At 39.3% G+C, this 16,832-nt stretch overlaps 1 protein-coding gene across 2 annotated transcripts in view; it reads left to right on the top strand.

Annotated features, from left to right (window-relative positions):
• Positions 1–16,832, top strand: part of LOC129751498 (glucose dehydrogenase [FAD, quinone]-like) — a 208,644-nt gene that overhangs the window by 68,425 nt on the left and 123,387 nt on the right. Inside the window, exon 2 of one of the 2 annotated variants that reach the window (XM_055747032.1) lies at positions 1,072–1,106. The exons of the other annotated variant lie outside the window; for it this stretch is intronic. The gene's annotated coding sequence lies outside the window, so the exon portion shown is untranslated. The remainder of the gene's footprint in view (positions 1–1,071; positions 1,107–16,832) is intronic. 2 annotated transcript variants of the gene reach the window in all.

Below are 16,832 nucleotides of genomic sequence, written 5' to 3'. Positions count from 1 at the left end.
AAAATCGGGAATTGTCCCATGCGAGAAAAATGCCGGAAAAAAGATGCCACTGTTGTATTCGGTTAATTGATAAGTGTACAGAAGGCAGAAGATGTAACAAGAGACCAAGTTTTTGTGTGCATTTTTGAGATAGGATATAAAATCTTGAACTCAGCGCATTCTAATAAAAAAGTAAAAGGTATCCAAACAAAAGCATTATTCAGTTTTCAATATGTTGTCAATGAAATAAAATATCGATTGCTTATCATGAATGAGGTTCATCTAAATCTGTTTTAAGAACTTTAGAAGTAAAAATTTCAGATTATCAATCAGTAGATTTCAATAGAAAAAATTTAGTATTTCAACTTTTAATTTTAAACGTACTAAATATGTGGCATCATATCAAAACTGTGATTTATCCATACCAATTATGAAAATATATCCGTTTCTCTTATCAAACATGAAGATGGTATGAAAGACTGAAAGAAGGGTAGGTAACAATTTTCGGTTAAGCTTCGGACAACTAGATTCATTTTCTTACCGTCTAATGATCACTGTTATTTGAATAACCTTTAAGTTTTAAGATTAAATTAAAAATAATAGTCCTCTCACAATTTTACATTCAACTTGCATAAACATTTTTCCAGTTTTGTTAAAAAAAAACCTGATGGACATGTTTGTTTGCGCATTTTGAAACGGTTAAACCATAAAATCTCAATCAGGAAAACCGGGAATTTGAAAATAGAAACTCACTGGCCACCCTGAAGTATCATCCCATACCTTGGGAAATATGGCGTTAATATGAACATGAACACTACCTTGGCCATACAGGCGCTCACTGCAAGTACGTTCGAAACTACCCGGTATTCATAATTACTCCACTTAACCTCAATCACCTCAAATTTGACACTAATGATTTGTGACCCAATTGGAAGCTCTTTGAACAAATATATATCAGTTTTATAGCACAATCACGATTAGTTTTTTACCTTGATCAAATTTAATTTTTTTATGTTTGTTTTTTTCCTATAATCTTTTTTTTTTCACTATCATTTTCAATTATAATTTTGTTTTGTTTTTGTTTATTTTCAGGCCATTCCACATCTGATAGTTTAAACTATAATAAGGTAAGTACCTTGAGTTTAAAATAGAAATATCTTGCTAAATTGAGCTAAGATGATACACCGCAACATAAAAATAAATATTCATTAGTCTGGGGATTTCAGTGAAATTGAAATACAAGTTTTTTGTTTTATAAAGCTGTTTTTCATATTACTTTTTATTCCCACAATTTTAACCTTTTTTAGCAATACATTTCTTTGCTGTCAGCGAAACACTAATGAAAGTTTCCTCTCCTGTCGGTCCTATCCGAATACCGCCCTACAATTTTGTCAAACACTGCCTTCCTGCTTCTCGTGGGCGCTCAAAAACCTGTGGTGGCATTGGTATCTACATTCAGAAAGGCATTAGGGCTAAAACTATTCTTAATTCCGTTTTTGATAATAACGTTGCCATCAGTTGCCGTGTTGAATACCTCGCCGTGCTCGCCAAAGTGAATGATCTGTGTATATGTGTCGTTGTGGTTTATAACCCATCAGGATCAAATCAACTTTTTAGCCAGAGCTACGAGAAACTGCTACTTGATCTCATGGATCACCAGTTTGACAGATTGTTTTTAGTTGGCGACTTCAATATTAACGTATCTTCCCAACAACCTTCCGCTAACCTATCAGCGTTGCATCAAATTAACTCTACCTTCCATCTATCTGTGCTTCCAACTGATTACACACGTATCACCGAATCTAGTGCTACTACAATTGATCTCATGATAACTGACTCACCTGAACACGTCGTCAAATCTAAAGTTCTGCTAGGCAGCTCAGTTTCAGATCACGAGGTAGTATTTTTACTCACCGATATTAGAACACATAGACCACCACCTCAAACAAAACTATTGAGGAGTTTTCGCGACATAGACAATACGCAACTTCACGCTGATTTTCTTGCTCTAGACTTCGAACCTTTTCATGCCTCGACTGACCCTAACACCAAAGCACAATTTCTTGCGACAAGTCTTAGATGCCTCCTTGATCGACACGCTCCTGAAAGACCCGTTACTCTGCGTGATGAGCGCACTCCCTGGATTACTAACAGGATAAAGCAATGTATCAAAGTCCGAAACCTTGCCTACTCTCTGTATCAGAGATATCCCAATCGCTCAAGAAATGATAGCCTATGGAAAGAATACATGCAAAGTCATGTCGTTGATATATACTGCCAAAAAAAGCTACGCAGATAAAAACTTCGATCACAAACTTCCATCTAAAACCTTATGGAGTAATCTTAAACGGGAAGGTGTACATAACAACCCTAAAGACAACCCTTCCTGTATCGAAGGGAACGTTGAAGAACTGAATACATTCTTCTCTGAAGGTCACAGACAGATGCTACCACCTATCAGTACTTATCATCCTACACCGGTACAAAACCACGTCGATCGTAGACCAACTTTTAGCTTTCATCACACTAATGCTGGTGAAATCAGTCGCAAAATATACGACATACATTCTAACGCTACTGGTACCGACGAGATTCCTATTTCGTTTGTGAAACTCCTGTGTCCTTTTGTGTTTCCCATCCTTTGTGAACTTTTCAACTCCATAGTCGATACTAAATCATTCCCTGATCTCTGGCCCTGATAAAAGGCTCTTATTACTCCTATACGTAAGATTTCTGCTCCCGCGCAACCCAAAGACTATCGCCCTATCAGTGTGTTACCAGCAATATCGAAAATTTTCGAAAAAGTCATGCTTTCCCAGATAACTGATTATCTTGACTGTTCTACACCTCCTCTTCTTGCTGAGCATCAGTCTGGGTACAGAAAAAATTTCAGCACCACTACCGCACTCGCAAAGGTTACCCATGACATTTACAGCGGTCTAGATAAAGGAGATTGTACAGTCATGGTGCTTGTCGACTTCTCTTTGGCGTTCAACTGCGTCAATCATCGCCTATTAAGAAGTAAATTAGAAAACGAGTTTTTCTTTACAAGCGAAGCTTCAGACCTCATATCATCCTTTTTGAACAGTCGTTCACAAATTGTACGTCTTGGTACGAGCCTGTCAACTGACCGAGAGCTCATCGATGGCACTCCACAGGGTTCTTGTCTAAGTGCGCTTCTTTTCTGCCTGTACATCAATAGTCTACCGAACGCTTTGATGAAATGCCAATACCATCTCTACGCAGATGATTTACAGCTCTACATCTCTGGCTCTATTGGCGAAGTAGACCACCTCATCGAGCAAGTTAATCAAGATCTGACAAGAATCGTGGAATGGTCCAATAACAACTGTCTCGTACCGAATCCGAAAAAGACCCAAGCCATTGTGTTCAGTAAAACCGGAACAATTGTGCCGAACGTGGCAGTAGTTTTTAGAGGAGAAGTTGTACCACTTTCAACCTCAGTCAAGAACCTTGGAATTTACATGGACGTCAACCTCTCATGGACCCAGCAAGTGAATGACGTCGTAGCAAAGATTTTTGGTACCCTCAGAACCTTTCGTCGTTTCTCTTCCGTACTATCTCGACCTACTCGCCTCAAACTGGTTCAATCCATGATAGTTCCTTTGCTGACTTACTGCGACATTATCTATTATCCTGGATTAACAGCCGCTCTCAAGAAGCGACTAAATATGTGTTTTAAGTCAGCTGTACGGTTTGTTTTCAACCTCCGGGGCAGAGACTCGACTCAACGCGTTCGGAAACTCATCCTTGGTCACGAGCTGGATTCCAACTATCAACTCCGAATATGCTGCTTTATGCGACAAGCTTATCACAACATTCAACCAAAATATGTTACCCAACATCTGCAAAGAGGACGTCAAGAGAGGACCCAATGTTTCATCATTCCGAGGCATGGTACATCTGGAAGGAAAAGCGTGCTTGTTTTTGGGGCGTCGCTCTGGAATGGAACGCCTATCTCCGTCAAGGAAAAGCCCTCATATGACACATTCAAAACCACATACAAACTCTTGCTGCAATAGTCACCTTTTTTTTTTGTTTCGTCTCCTTTGTTAATTTAAATTACCTCCAATACTTGTTTTTGTTTGATTAGTTTTAAATTCATTGTTAGCTAAAAATAGTGTTTATTCATTCCATTGTTCTATTTGCTTTCCCACTGAAATCTCCTTGATCTGATACAATGTAATTTTACAAAAAGGTTATCGTCAGTGAATAAAGAAACAATTACAATTACAATTACAATTACAATTACATTTTAACTTATACGAAAAAGCGCCGATGGGGTCCAGCAGATAGGCTGACGCCACTTTAAACAAATTTAAAAAAATATCTAATCAAAAGAAATCAAACCAATTTTACATGAAAGATTAGTGTGTTGTAATTGAAGCTATGAAAAATAGTTTACTGCCACCTTTTTCTAACCATTTCGGCTGCTTTCTGTCCAATCATGTAAATAACTCCGTTCGGGTGACCCGCGATGGGCGCCGGAATGACGGATCCATCTACGACTCGAAGATTTCCGATGCCATGCACGAGCAGTTCCGGACTCACAACGGCCGTTGGATCGCCCTTGGGACCCATCTTACAAGTTCCTCCGAGGTGATAGGTTCCCCAAACATAGTTTCTTATGAAACATTGACAAAAAGCGTCACTATCGATCGTAAAATTATCGCATTGTGATGAGTACGTTCTATCGAATTTGGCACCCAGTTGAGCCAAGGGCTGGGATTCTCCCAACTCAATAGTTGTTTTGATAGATTCACAGAAACTAGCCTCATCATCCGGGTGCTCGAAATATCCTGGTTTCAGTTCGGGATGAGCAAAAGGATCATTCGATTTGAGGGATATTTGTCCTCTACTTTTAGGACGAATGTACAAGATAGTTATTGAAAAGGTGCTATGATTGCGATTATTGATAAGTCCTACCGAGCCCAGTGCTCGATCCAATCCAAACAGCTGGAACGCCCTGGAGGTGGATTTTTGCAACTGGGTGTTCTTGAATAATGCTTCAAAATCGGGGAAGTCTTGCGGAAGCTGAGAGTTGCCAGATTTCATAAACGCTATCGATTCGAATTGAAAGGGTATCGTGAACGGTCCATAGCCTTCGTTGAGATACTGTTCAAAAGCTGCCTGGCTAGACATTTCCGGTTGTCGTTGTTTTACAGAAAATCTCAAACTAGTCCTACCATAGTGGTCATGAAGATTGTGGCCAACCGGAATTGAATAATTTCTGAGTTGCTCCTGAGGTCCTACACCGGACAACAGAAGAAGCTTCGCGGAGCCAATTGTACCGGCTGAGAGAATGATCTCTTTTTTCGTTCGAACCAAGAACGATTCTCCATCCTTCACAAACTCTACTCCAAAGGCTCGTTTAGTCTTAGGGTCAATCAAAATTTTTGTTACATGGGAGCGAACGGATATGTGTAAGTTCGGTCGATTCCTGACTGGGTGAAGGAAAATGCGAGCAGCACTGTTTCGTTGCCCTTTCACAGTCGTAGATTGGATCTTGTAGAATCCCAGTTGCGTTTTGTTCTGTAGTGTAACTTCACTATACCCGGATGATTCGACGGCTTCTTTGAATTCATCATACAGGGGAGTTTCGTATGGGATCGTAACTGGATGAATAAATTCGCGTTCTCCCTTTTCGAAGTATGGCCGAACTTCCTCGTAGCTCCAACCATCATTTCCAGCTTTGGACCACTCATCGTAATCCCGGTAATGACCCCTAGTATAGATCATGTAATTCAGCAGGCTTGTTCCACCCAATCCGCGGCCAGCTGCACCCAAAATTCAGCCTCTGTGCCAATGGCGTGTAGTCAATTTCATAGCATCATTGGTACAAGAAGATAACGCGACCGGCACTGATTCGATTTGCGCCCACCGGCATTAACCTCCCAGCGCAACCGAATTGCGTATGTCTGAATGAAACAAAATAAAAACGTTTTCGCGTCCCTCCCCATCGCATCACAAGCCGAAGAAGGATGGAAATAAATACCGGCCAACACCAGGCAGCCAGCGAACCGAGCACTGTGCGTGTGAATGTAGCAAAAGCAACAACAAAAACATCCTTCTAATTCAATCGACCGGCAAACACGGCTAAGCTGTGCGTGTGTATGTAGCAAAAGCAACAACAAACACATTCCTTCGATTCACCGGCAAACAACACCGGCCAAGCTGCCCGGCTTCAGCAGCTGTGTATATGTAGCGTGTGTATGTAATAGCAGGCAGTAAGCAAAGCACAGTTCCCATTCAATGGGTTTCCCGTTCCTTCACTCCCGTTCCCTTTCCCGTTTCCATCTTAAGACAAAGGAATGCATTGAAAGGAGGTCAAACGCCGGGAAGCCGCCGTTGTACGTTTTTTTTGTGATTGATCGGTAACAGAAAGCCTATGACAAATATACCTCGTCCTGCATGAAGCTCGAATAGTACACTGGTTAGGATGTCGGACTGGCAAGACGATACAATTGGTGATTTAAGTTCGATTCTCACCACAGCGCTGTGGTTTTAATTTTTATTTTCTTGTTTCTGGGATGAATTATCCAATAGGAAGGAAATCCCATAAAATGTTTTTCTTGTTTCGCTTGAATGTAGTGGTCATCATTTTGGTTGGGAGCCGAGTCCTTATGCCAGTTACGGTTTTTCAAACATACCGTCTTCGGCACAGTGCACATTTCAGCGCATTATCGGCACAGAGATTTGCTAAATAGGCATAGGATTTTTGCAACCTCTTCTATGGGTGTGGCCAAGTGCACAAATGAGTTGGTTGAGATACGCATAATTTATGTGACGATCTTTTTGGTACATAATTCCAATTATAACCTAAAATAACACTACTTTTAAAGTCTATTTAAGAAATTCAAACCACAATTCTCACTTGTCCGTTGATTTAGTGCGGCAGGTAAAGGGACACTGAGTAAGAAGTTTTCCTCAACCCCAGCCTCTAGTAGCAGAACGTTCCAGTTCGGATTTTCACTCAACTGATTTGCCATTACACAACCGCCACTTCCAGCTCCAACTATAATGAAATCATACCGATTGCGGATGTTGTTGACATCTTGGATCCGTTCGCGGGCATCGCTGTACAAATATTCCGAACTAAATCCATTGAAGGCCTCTGAAACTGAATCCGAGCTTGATTGATTCCCCAATATCGTCAGTATTGAAAGGATGCTTTCCATTGTTGGAAGAAGCGCTTTGTAGACTGAAATACTCCGTGAAAAGTTAACCCTCTTTACATAAGAAATAGCTAAATACGTGACACTATGGTCCCTCGTTTTGGTGCAGGTGATGATAAGCTTAGTACCTAGCCATAGGCATCAATAATTAGGGGAACATGCTCTTATATGCTCCATATGAGCGAATCGCGTACATTTTGAATAAAAAACGAGTAATAAGGGCCATTGGGTAAAATCAACAAAATTTTGCACACTTTCTCATTGATGTGTATTGTTTACATGCTGTTAAACTCGAAGTCGTGTTTTCCGATTCAACGAAAAAGGAGGTGAACCAACGCGAGTCGAGAGAACAAATTCTTTCCTGGAATTTCCTGACCTGTCGCATCAGCAATTGGGAAAAATGTTGAACATTCATCATTCAACTGTCTTCAGAGTGTTGAAGCGGTTCCAGGAGAGGATGACGTTGGGTCACGACAAATGAGCTGGAACAAATCCGGGACCGAAGAACAAAAAGGTGGAGGGAAAGGTTAAACGGAAGATTAAAGCAAATCCCAACGTCTCAAGCCGTGATTTGGCTAAAAAGATCGGCATGTCGCAGATCTACGTCCAGAATGCAAAGAAGAGAGCTGGACTACATATTCACATACAAGGTACAGAATTTCCCAAATCGGCAACAATCGACGGCTAAAACTCGGGTACGGAAGTTTTACGAGAAGATGCTGATAAAATATGACTGCTGTGTGATGGACGACGAAACGTATATAAAAGCCGATTTTATGCAAATTCCAAGGTTGCAATTTTTCACCGGCAAGAGTAAGTTCGATGTAGATGACAAATTTAAGAAGAAAACAATGTCGAAGATTGCCTCCAAATATCTGGTTTGGCAGGCCATCTGCCCTTGCGGACTGAGGAGTGAGACTTTCGTGATAAAGGCTTCAGTAAATGGCGAGATCTACAAATCTCAGTACCTCGAAAAGCGCCTTTTGCCGTTCTTGCAGTAGCACGACGAAGCTCCGCCACTTTGACCAGATTTGGCACCATGCCACTATTATAAAAGTGTACTGGAGTAGTACGAGGCCAATTCTGTCCATTTTGTTCCAAAGGACATGAACCCACCAAACTGTCTGGAACTGCACCCGGTGAAGCAGTACTGGGCAATAATGAAGCGGGAACTTTGGAAGAGCAAGAAGACAAGCAAAGACAAGAAGGACATGTTAAGAAAATGAAAAAAATAACTGAAAAACTGGTACCGGAACATAAAACTTCAAATGTTCTCATGTAAACGTTGTTTTCAAATTACGCACGAAACGCCACGAAGCTTTTGAGATCCCAGTGTTTGAAAAATTCAAAAATGACCCCAAATCGATTCAGTCTATTACACGAGCGGCTAGTATTAGCCACATGGTGCGTACTATGAACTTTCCCCCCATGTTTATCAAACAGGTTTTCTCCAACGATTTATTCATAAATAGGCTTGAGGCAAGGACGTGCGAACGGGGGGGGGGGGGGGGGGTTACGGGTTTAACCCCCCCCCCCCATGAAGATTTATTCCAAGTAAAATTTTCACCGTAGTCACGGAAAATAACTTGATCTCAAATGTATTTGAAAATAAGTGTTAACAAGCAAGTCAGAATTTTTTCTCGCCTCCGGCGGAATTTAGTCTTAAATAACCCTTGGCTTGAGATATTTCGATCTACGACATTATTCGACGTTTATGAATTTAAACTTACTTTGATTCTAAATTGCAATTCTATTAATCTTTTGTACAGGAACTCAAAACTTGACATACCAAAACCCTACTTCTTCAGAATGGGTTTTTATGAGGAATTGTAACTAAATAAGAACAGAGTTTGAGGCGAGCCATTTTTTTGTATTTAAAAAAATCGTCAATTTTATTATATAAAGGCTTATGGTGAAACGTGTTTATTAAAGAAAAGCCATTTGAAAAGTTTTAAAACACTTTTATTTTTGATTTTCATATTTTGTTTAAATTTTCAAATAAATTTTCCGAAAGTACAATTTTTTTCAATTCTTTATTTACTTGCCGAATTTTTAAGTCAAACTATTTAAATTTAAGAAATAATTTTGACAAATTTGTCTTAGTTTTTTTTTATTCTGAATTTTTGCGTACTTGACACAGAAGCCCTTAAATCTAAATTTTTAATAAGAAAAACATAGTTTCAACCTTCTATTCTTTCCAGGACCCAATATTTCAATCAAAAGTGACAAAATACTTTGAGCTAGCAAATTTCAAACTTTTAAACCTACGATTGAAAATTTAAAAACTTTTCTTTGATTTTTTTTTTAATCAAATTGTGTTTTATGAATCGAACGTGATTTTTATTTATTGAAAAAATAAAAAAAAAACATTCGAAGAAGCAACTTTTAACTTAATTTTAATGCAAAATGTTAACTAGTTTTGTATTTGCTTTGTTCTTTCAATATTTACTACAAAACTTGGAACTCCTAGTAATTAATTTTTTTATCAGTTTTCATAGATTATTCACGAAATTACTCATTTCCCAATATTTCCTAGTCAGTGTAATTGAACATGAATTTATTATATTGAACTTCAATTTTTGAAGTTGAACTTTTTAAGCCGTTTAATTTGACAACTGGAGGATTTTTTTTTATAAAAAGGTTTTATCTCTGAAATCTATCACTGCTACTTTTTAAATAATAATTAATTTATTCTTCTTTTTATCAAATTAAATTAAACCATCAACATTTGAATAAATTCTCTAAAACTCGAAATTGATATTTTTTCAGTATCGAAAATTCACATTTTAAATCGCGATTAAAGTTTTTTGTTCAAATTCAAAATACTATAGCGGAATTTTTCTATCAACCTTCAGTTGAAAATGAAGAAAAAAATTTAAATAAAGATGAATAAAAAATGACAATTCCTATCATTTTCCTATTTAGATTATTTTCAATTTGCTTAATGAAAAAAAAAATTCTAGTTCAGAATAAAGCACATCATTTTGAAAAAAAAATCAATGACTTATTTTGTTTTTTTTTCTTAATCAGCCCAGTTCGTGTGGTAATCATGAGTGAGAAACAGGGTTAAAAATTCCTTTCATTTCTATTGTTTATTTTTGGTATTGATATTATTTTTTGCTAAATTTGAATTTCGAAAACCCCCCCCCCCATGGACGGGCCCTTCGCACGGGCCTGGCTTGAGGAATATAGTAGAAAAGAGTAGGGTAGATGGATCCATTTTTATTTTTATTTCTTTGAGAATAGTTTTTGTTACAGCATGTAATTCTCAAAAATACAATTTTTCAAAAATGGAATGGAATGTAATCCAAAGATTTTTGAAACATTTTTTTTTAACTTTTGATAGATAATGTGCTCCTTGATTTTTTTAGGCCGTTTTACTTAAATGGCTATTTTATCAGGAACAATTCAATGATTTATGTGCAGGTAATACGACCAAAGATAATATTATCTGCGTTATTATGCGTTCATGTTCAAGGTTAGCACGACGTCGAGCATATCGTTTGGTTATGTAAAATTCATTCTGCTGTTAGAACAAGTATAACGAGAGGCCCGACACACTTCCGTTTTTAAGTGGGTGGCTTAAGCGCCACTTCCGGATGGAAGACCACCTACCCTGTCTTAGTTTGCCCAGCTGATGAGACTCGGTCGCGAGTTCTTTTTGGTTCCCTATTTTGGGAAAGAAGCGGAAGGGTCTCGCAAAAGGGATTCGTACTTCGGCCCTTTTGAGGCCGCCCCGAAGACGAGACGAAACCCTGCAGAAATTCGTGGAAAAGGGAGCTAACTGTTGTTCGGCCCAAAGAGAAAACTACCAGGGTTTAAGCCGTCGTACAAGACTCCGCCCTTTACCCCGGTTTAGTGAAAGAATGATCGTGACTGGATTCGCGGCCAGTCTCCGCAGTAAATAAAGTGAAATTGTAATTACGCGAACAAAAATGGAACAACTGGTAACCCCCTTTCCCAATACCTTAATTAATTGTGCATCTTCAAATTCTTATTTCTCTCGAGACTTATCGAAGCCGACTTTCATTTGTGCGAAAACATTCCATTTATTTTGTGTTTATTTACATTTGTAGTGTGCTGTTAGGCCTAAGCTTTTTCTTCTCTCCCAAAACTTTACTGGTGGTGTTCGTGGTGGAAGTTTTAGGTGGTTTGTACGATAAAGATGCGTCCGATGTTCGTTTACACCTGTTATTGTTTCATGTGAAAACGGATGACAAAATTCGATAATATGGCTACTTTATGCGGCTCGCCAGTCCGACTAACGTCATAGTCTGCCAGTTTCTCCCGCTCGCGCAACATAAATCTTGCAAAAGTCGCGGGCGGATAACAAACGGCTCAAAGCGATCGCTGAAACAACATGTTGTTTGTATGTCCAGTACTCACGTTTTCCTTACATTTATGTGGGTTTTTGGGTATCCCACCGTTTTTGTTGTCCTGCGGTGAACTACTGCGGCTCTCCTGGCTTACCCTGCTAGTTGACGATTATATGGTGGTAGTTCTGCTTCGGTGATTCGGCGAAACTTTTTGGTCGGCGGATTGCGGCGCAGCTAGAGAAGATGTTCTCTAGCTAGCCGTCGTGGTCTTCTGTTGATCGGAAACGACGATGAAGATGATGACCGCGGTTCTCGTATCCGTGAGAAGACCGCGGCGCGGTGGTTCTGAAGAGGTGCCACTGTTTGGCTAGGGTGTTGGTGACTGCTAGCCGTCACGAAGAATGTCCACCTTAACTGGTGTACCCAGCCGTGCGCCGGTGTGCCACGGGGATCGGCTTAGGGCGACTTCCCTTGGAGTGGCCACAGTGGATTTTTGGAGAAATCTGTCGGGAAAATATGCGGTGTTTTACGTGTTTTACACTGCGCTCGACTCGTTCGGTTTTCCCCAGAACATACCTTTTTGGTCAATTTATTCTCTTAAAACTTCTGCCACTGCACTACCACTACCCTATACTTTCTAGGACTAGGCTAATCGAGAGAAGTTTATGAATTCAAGGCACTGATAAAGGAAATCACAAGTGGTAGAAATTATCAAGTCTGACTAATTTTCACGATGAAAGATAACCTTTCTTGCCTACGCTAATCACCGGGAATAAATGGGTCGGGAGATCTTTTCGTCATCTGGCTTACTGGATTAACTTAACTTCGTGACCGGAACTATCCGATCCGACTTAGTCGAATCGCGAAGTTAAACAGTTAAATCCTCTCTCGCGAATTCTTGGATAGACCTTGTCTTCCCCTTCCAAATCCGAAATTCGAAATCAATTTTTTTCTCCCCAAGCTTTAGGTTCACAACGCATCCCGAAATGCGTCAGACCTCGAGAAGGGTTTAATCCTGCTCGCCCTCTACCGGCAGCGCTGCTTCGAGCAATTGCGTTAAAACCCCCAATGACAATCTTGATATTATGTTTTGGGCAGCCATCGGTCGTTTTCACGCTCCAGTTGCCCGTTGAATTCGTCTTTGTCGTCACCGGTACTTTCGAGGTGAGGGCTGTGCACGTTGATGATGCTGATGTTGAAGAATCGGCCCTTGATTCTCAACCGGCACATTCGTGGGTTGTATCGGATTTTGAATTCATAGAGGGTTGAACAAAGAGGGGTTTATTTAAAAATGTAGAGTGACGAAATTTTGAGGTTTCGTACTGTTTGCAACGAACTCTGTGGAAGTTTTTTTGAAGAAAATTTGGATTTTCTTTAACAAATTTTAAATCGGTTAGGGAATTAAGAAGTCACACAGTTGTGAATGAAATGATGCGAAGCAACGAAAACTGTGTTATTGAACAAATTGTTTGTTCGGTTTACGAAGTCATATTTGTACTGCGCGTCTCTCAGGCGCACATTTTCGTGCATACTTTTGATAAGTTGACACTTCGAATTTTTAAACCTTCATAGTTTTTCTACGCTATCTCAAATCGAGGTGCTGTTTCGGGTGAAATATTCTTCACAAGTTGAATCTCTACCCCCAGACTCTACTCTAATAATGAACTTCCTTGGAGGTGGAATTATCGGTATAAGATTCTATGCCGGACCGGCATTAACAAGCTTTCTATTTAATAACTGGCATTGTGTTCCAAGTGCAACCGCATTGCATATGTCTGAATGAAACCAAATAAAATATATCCCATATCCTATCACAAGACAAAGCAGGATGGAAACAACAGTCAGCCAGTATTTTGTCGAATGATGTACCAAGCGCTGTGTGTGTATTTATGTGAACCGGTATAAAAAAAAAATAATTTATGATCCAACCGACGGCAAAAAACCACCAGCCAAGATGAACTGTGCGTGTAAATATAAACACCATAAAACACCGTTCAAAAGGCAGACGGCCAATACAGTGCGTTTTTCGGTAATCAGTTGTGGCATGTGATATAGCTCAGTTGGCAAGTCTGTTGTCTCCTGAGCCGATGTCCACGAGTTCGAGCCCAAGAGCAAGCATCGAACACAGTTGTACCGGATAAGTTTTTCAATAATAGTTTTCCAATTGGTTCGCCATCTTGAAGGCTAAACGTTGCTTTACCAAAAATATTGTTACCGCTGAAAGTGATATTTCTCACCTGGATAAATTCTGCCAAACAACAAATTCTGAACCGGAAGGCTAGCTGGGGTCCGAAGATTATCAGGATACGGTAAACTACGCCAGAAAAACGGATTTTTTGAGGTAATCTCTTGCCAATTGTATCCATTGTTGTCAATCGCGGTCACTCACTTTCACACTCTTCATTTCAACAACTGTTTAAGAAGAAGGTTGATCGATCATCTCACGCTTTGCGTCTTGTTGTCAAATTGATCAACTCACTAGCTCATGTGTTTTTCTGCAGTGAACTCACAAAAATGTTCGATGAGGAAGATGCTGTTTGCTATGTTTGCCAGAAAGTTGAGGATAATCCATCTCGATTAATCGAATGCGCTCAGTGTGCTAGGGTGGTTCATCCTAGATGCAAGAAAATTTTTGGGAATGCTATTGCTAGGACAAAGGCGAAAGCTTTCTTCTGTACCGTTGAATGCAGTTCTATTTTCAACCAAAATAACAGAAGAGATGACTCAATTGATCTAACGGATGTTATTTCTGAAATTCGAAAGTTAGGACAACGAGTAGAGGAGACCAAGCACCAGTCTGTCTTAGCTGTTCATCAGTTGCAACAACAGATGGAGGGAATAGCCAACACCACCAAGCAGATTGAAAGGTCGCAACAGTTTATATCAGACCAGTTCGAGCAATTCAAGAATGAATTGGAAGCTATGAAAAATGAAAATAGAAATGTAAAACTGGATGTCGACGAGTGGAAAGCGAAACATGATGGACTTGCCAGAAAATTTGCAGATATGGAAACCGAATTGGACAAATTCAATAGAAGCTCCCTGGCAAAAAATGCTGTAATACTAGGAATGCCAGTTGAGGAAAACGAAGACGCCAAGCAATCGGTTATTAGACTCTGCGAGATTATGAGTCTAAAAATCGAGCCCAATTCCATATGCTGTGCTAAACGTATCAGCGGAAAGGCATCTTCAGAAAACGTTGGGCCAATCATTGTATCATTTGAATCGGAAGCGATCAAGGATTTACTAATGGAGCGGAAAAGATCGTATGGACCATTGCTTTTATCTTCATTGAGTGAACGTTTCGAAGGTAGTGCGAAGAAAATTACGATCCGGGATGAATTGACATCGTATGGCCGAAATTTGCTGAATGAAGCTAAGGAACTGCAAACGAAGCTGGACATGAAGTACGTATGGCCTGGTAGGAACGGGAAAATCCTGATGAAGCAATCGGATAACGCTAAACCAATCATCATTTCGAACACACAGCAACTTTTTGAGCTCTCTGAAAAGGCAAATAAACGGCCATTGAACTCATCTTGCGGATCTTCTCCAGTAGAGCCAAATCCTAAACGTCGTCAAAATGATATGATATAGGTCAACAACAGATTGCTAAAATTATGAATTAAATTATGAATATAGTTTCTCAAAATAATTACTTTTATAATACAATCTCTTGCGTGAATAAAAGAATTTTTCAATCAAGCAATCAAAATGTACTTACTTTACTGCAGCACAATGTAAGGGGCATCAATAACATGGACAAATTTGATTCCATTAAGGAAACTCTACAGCTGTATCCTGGAATAATTGATATTATTGTGCTAGGAGAAACATGGGTAAAAGAAAGCTATTCTAAACTGTATGAGTTGAAAGGTTATCGAAGTATTTTTTCATGCAGACCGGATTCACAAGGAGGGGGACTTTTTCTCTATTTGAGATCGACTTTGATAGCTTCTGAATTGAAAAACGAACACGATCACGGATTTCATCATATACACGTGCGAGTAGATCTGGGCAATTCGCACCTCGATGTTCATGCAATGTATAAACCTCCAAATTATAACAATGATGCCTTTTTAGCTAAAATTGATGCAATTTTAAGCACAACATGTCCAAATCAGTTGAAAGTTATCGTGGGAGATATGAACGTACCCATAAACAATCCTCAGTCTAAATTAGCACAGGATTATGCCGATATTCTTAATTGCTACAATTTTACTGTTACAAACACAAACACCACGAGACCTATTAGTAACAATTTAATAGATCATGTTGTGTGCTCAGATGGTTTACAGAGCTTAGTCAAAAACGCTACAGTTTCTTCAAGCATTAGCGACCACTCAATGATAATATCAGCTATCAATTTGAAGAAAAAATTGACAAAATGTACATTAAGCAAGAACATCATCCAACATCGCAAACTCAATGCAGCATTTGAAAATGAAATTCAAGGAATATCAGAGAACACTGCCAGCGAAAAGCTTCTGAAAGTTATTGAAATATTTCGAAACTTAAAACAAAAATATACAAAAACCGTTCAAATTGAAGTCAAGGTCAAAGACAATTGTCCTTGGATGTCTTTTGACCTGTGGAAACTCATGAAAATGAAACATAATGTCCTAGCAAGAAGCAAACGACGTCCCACAGATACCAATCTGAAAGAACTTTTGCGCCATATATCACTTAAAGTTAATCGTGAAAAAGGAAAAGCGAAACAGGATTACTATAGAAACCTTTTTAATGCATCCAACCAAGCAGAAATATGGAAGAATATCAAATCAATAATCGGAAAGGAGACTTCTAATGAAGCACCAGTGATTATGGATAATGGATGTAAAGTCGAAGAACCGGAAATCGCAAACGTTTTCAATAGACACTTCAGCAGCATTGGACCCCGGCTAGCCTCAAGTATTTCAAGTCAGAGAGACATTGGCAAATTTGGTACTCTAATGCACAATAATTCCTCAATATTCTTGAAACCGTCTAATATCAATGAAGTTATTTTACAAATAAAAGAACTCGATCCAAACAAAAGTTGTGGTCCGGATGAAATTCCAGCATACTTTGTTAAAATGCATCATGAGCTTTTCGCAACCATATTAAATGACGTTTTCAATGAAATGGTCACAACTGGCAGCTTTCCCGATTACCTTAAAATGGCAAAAGTTATTCCAATACATAAAGGAGGGAGTAAATCGGATGTAAACAACTACCGGCCGATATCTGTTTTATCTATTCTGAGCAAAATTCTTGAGAAAATGTTGGCTTCTAGGCTGACAGATTTTCTTAAAACCCACAAAATTCTTTATACCCACCAATACGGATTTAGAAGCGGATC

The sequence above is a fragment of the Uranotaenia lowii genome, chromosome 3 (assembly GCF_029784155.1).
Source record: "Uranotaenia lowii strain MFRU-FL chromosome 3, ASM2978415v1, whole genome shotgun sequence".
NCBI lineage: Eukaryota > Metazoa > Arthropoda > Insecta > Diptera > Culicidae > Uranotaenia > Uranotaenia lowii.
Note: the sequence above shows the minus strand (reverse complement) of the source record. Positions and strands in the feature narration are given on the sequence as shown.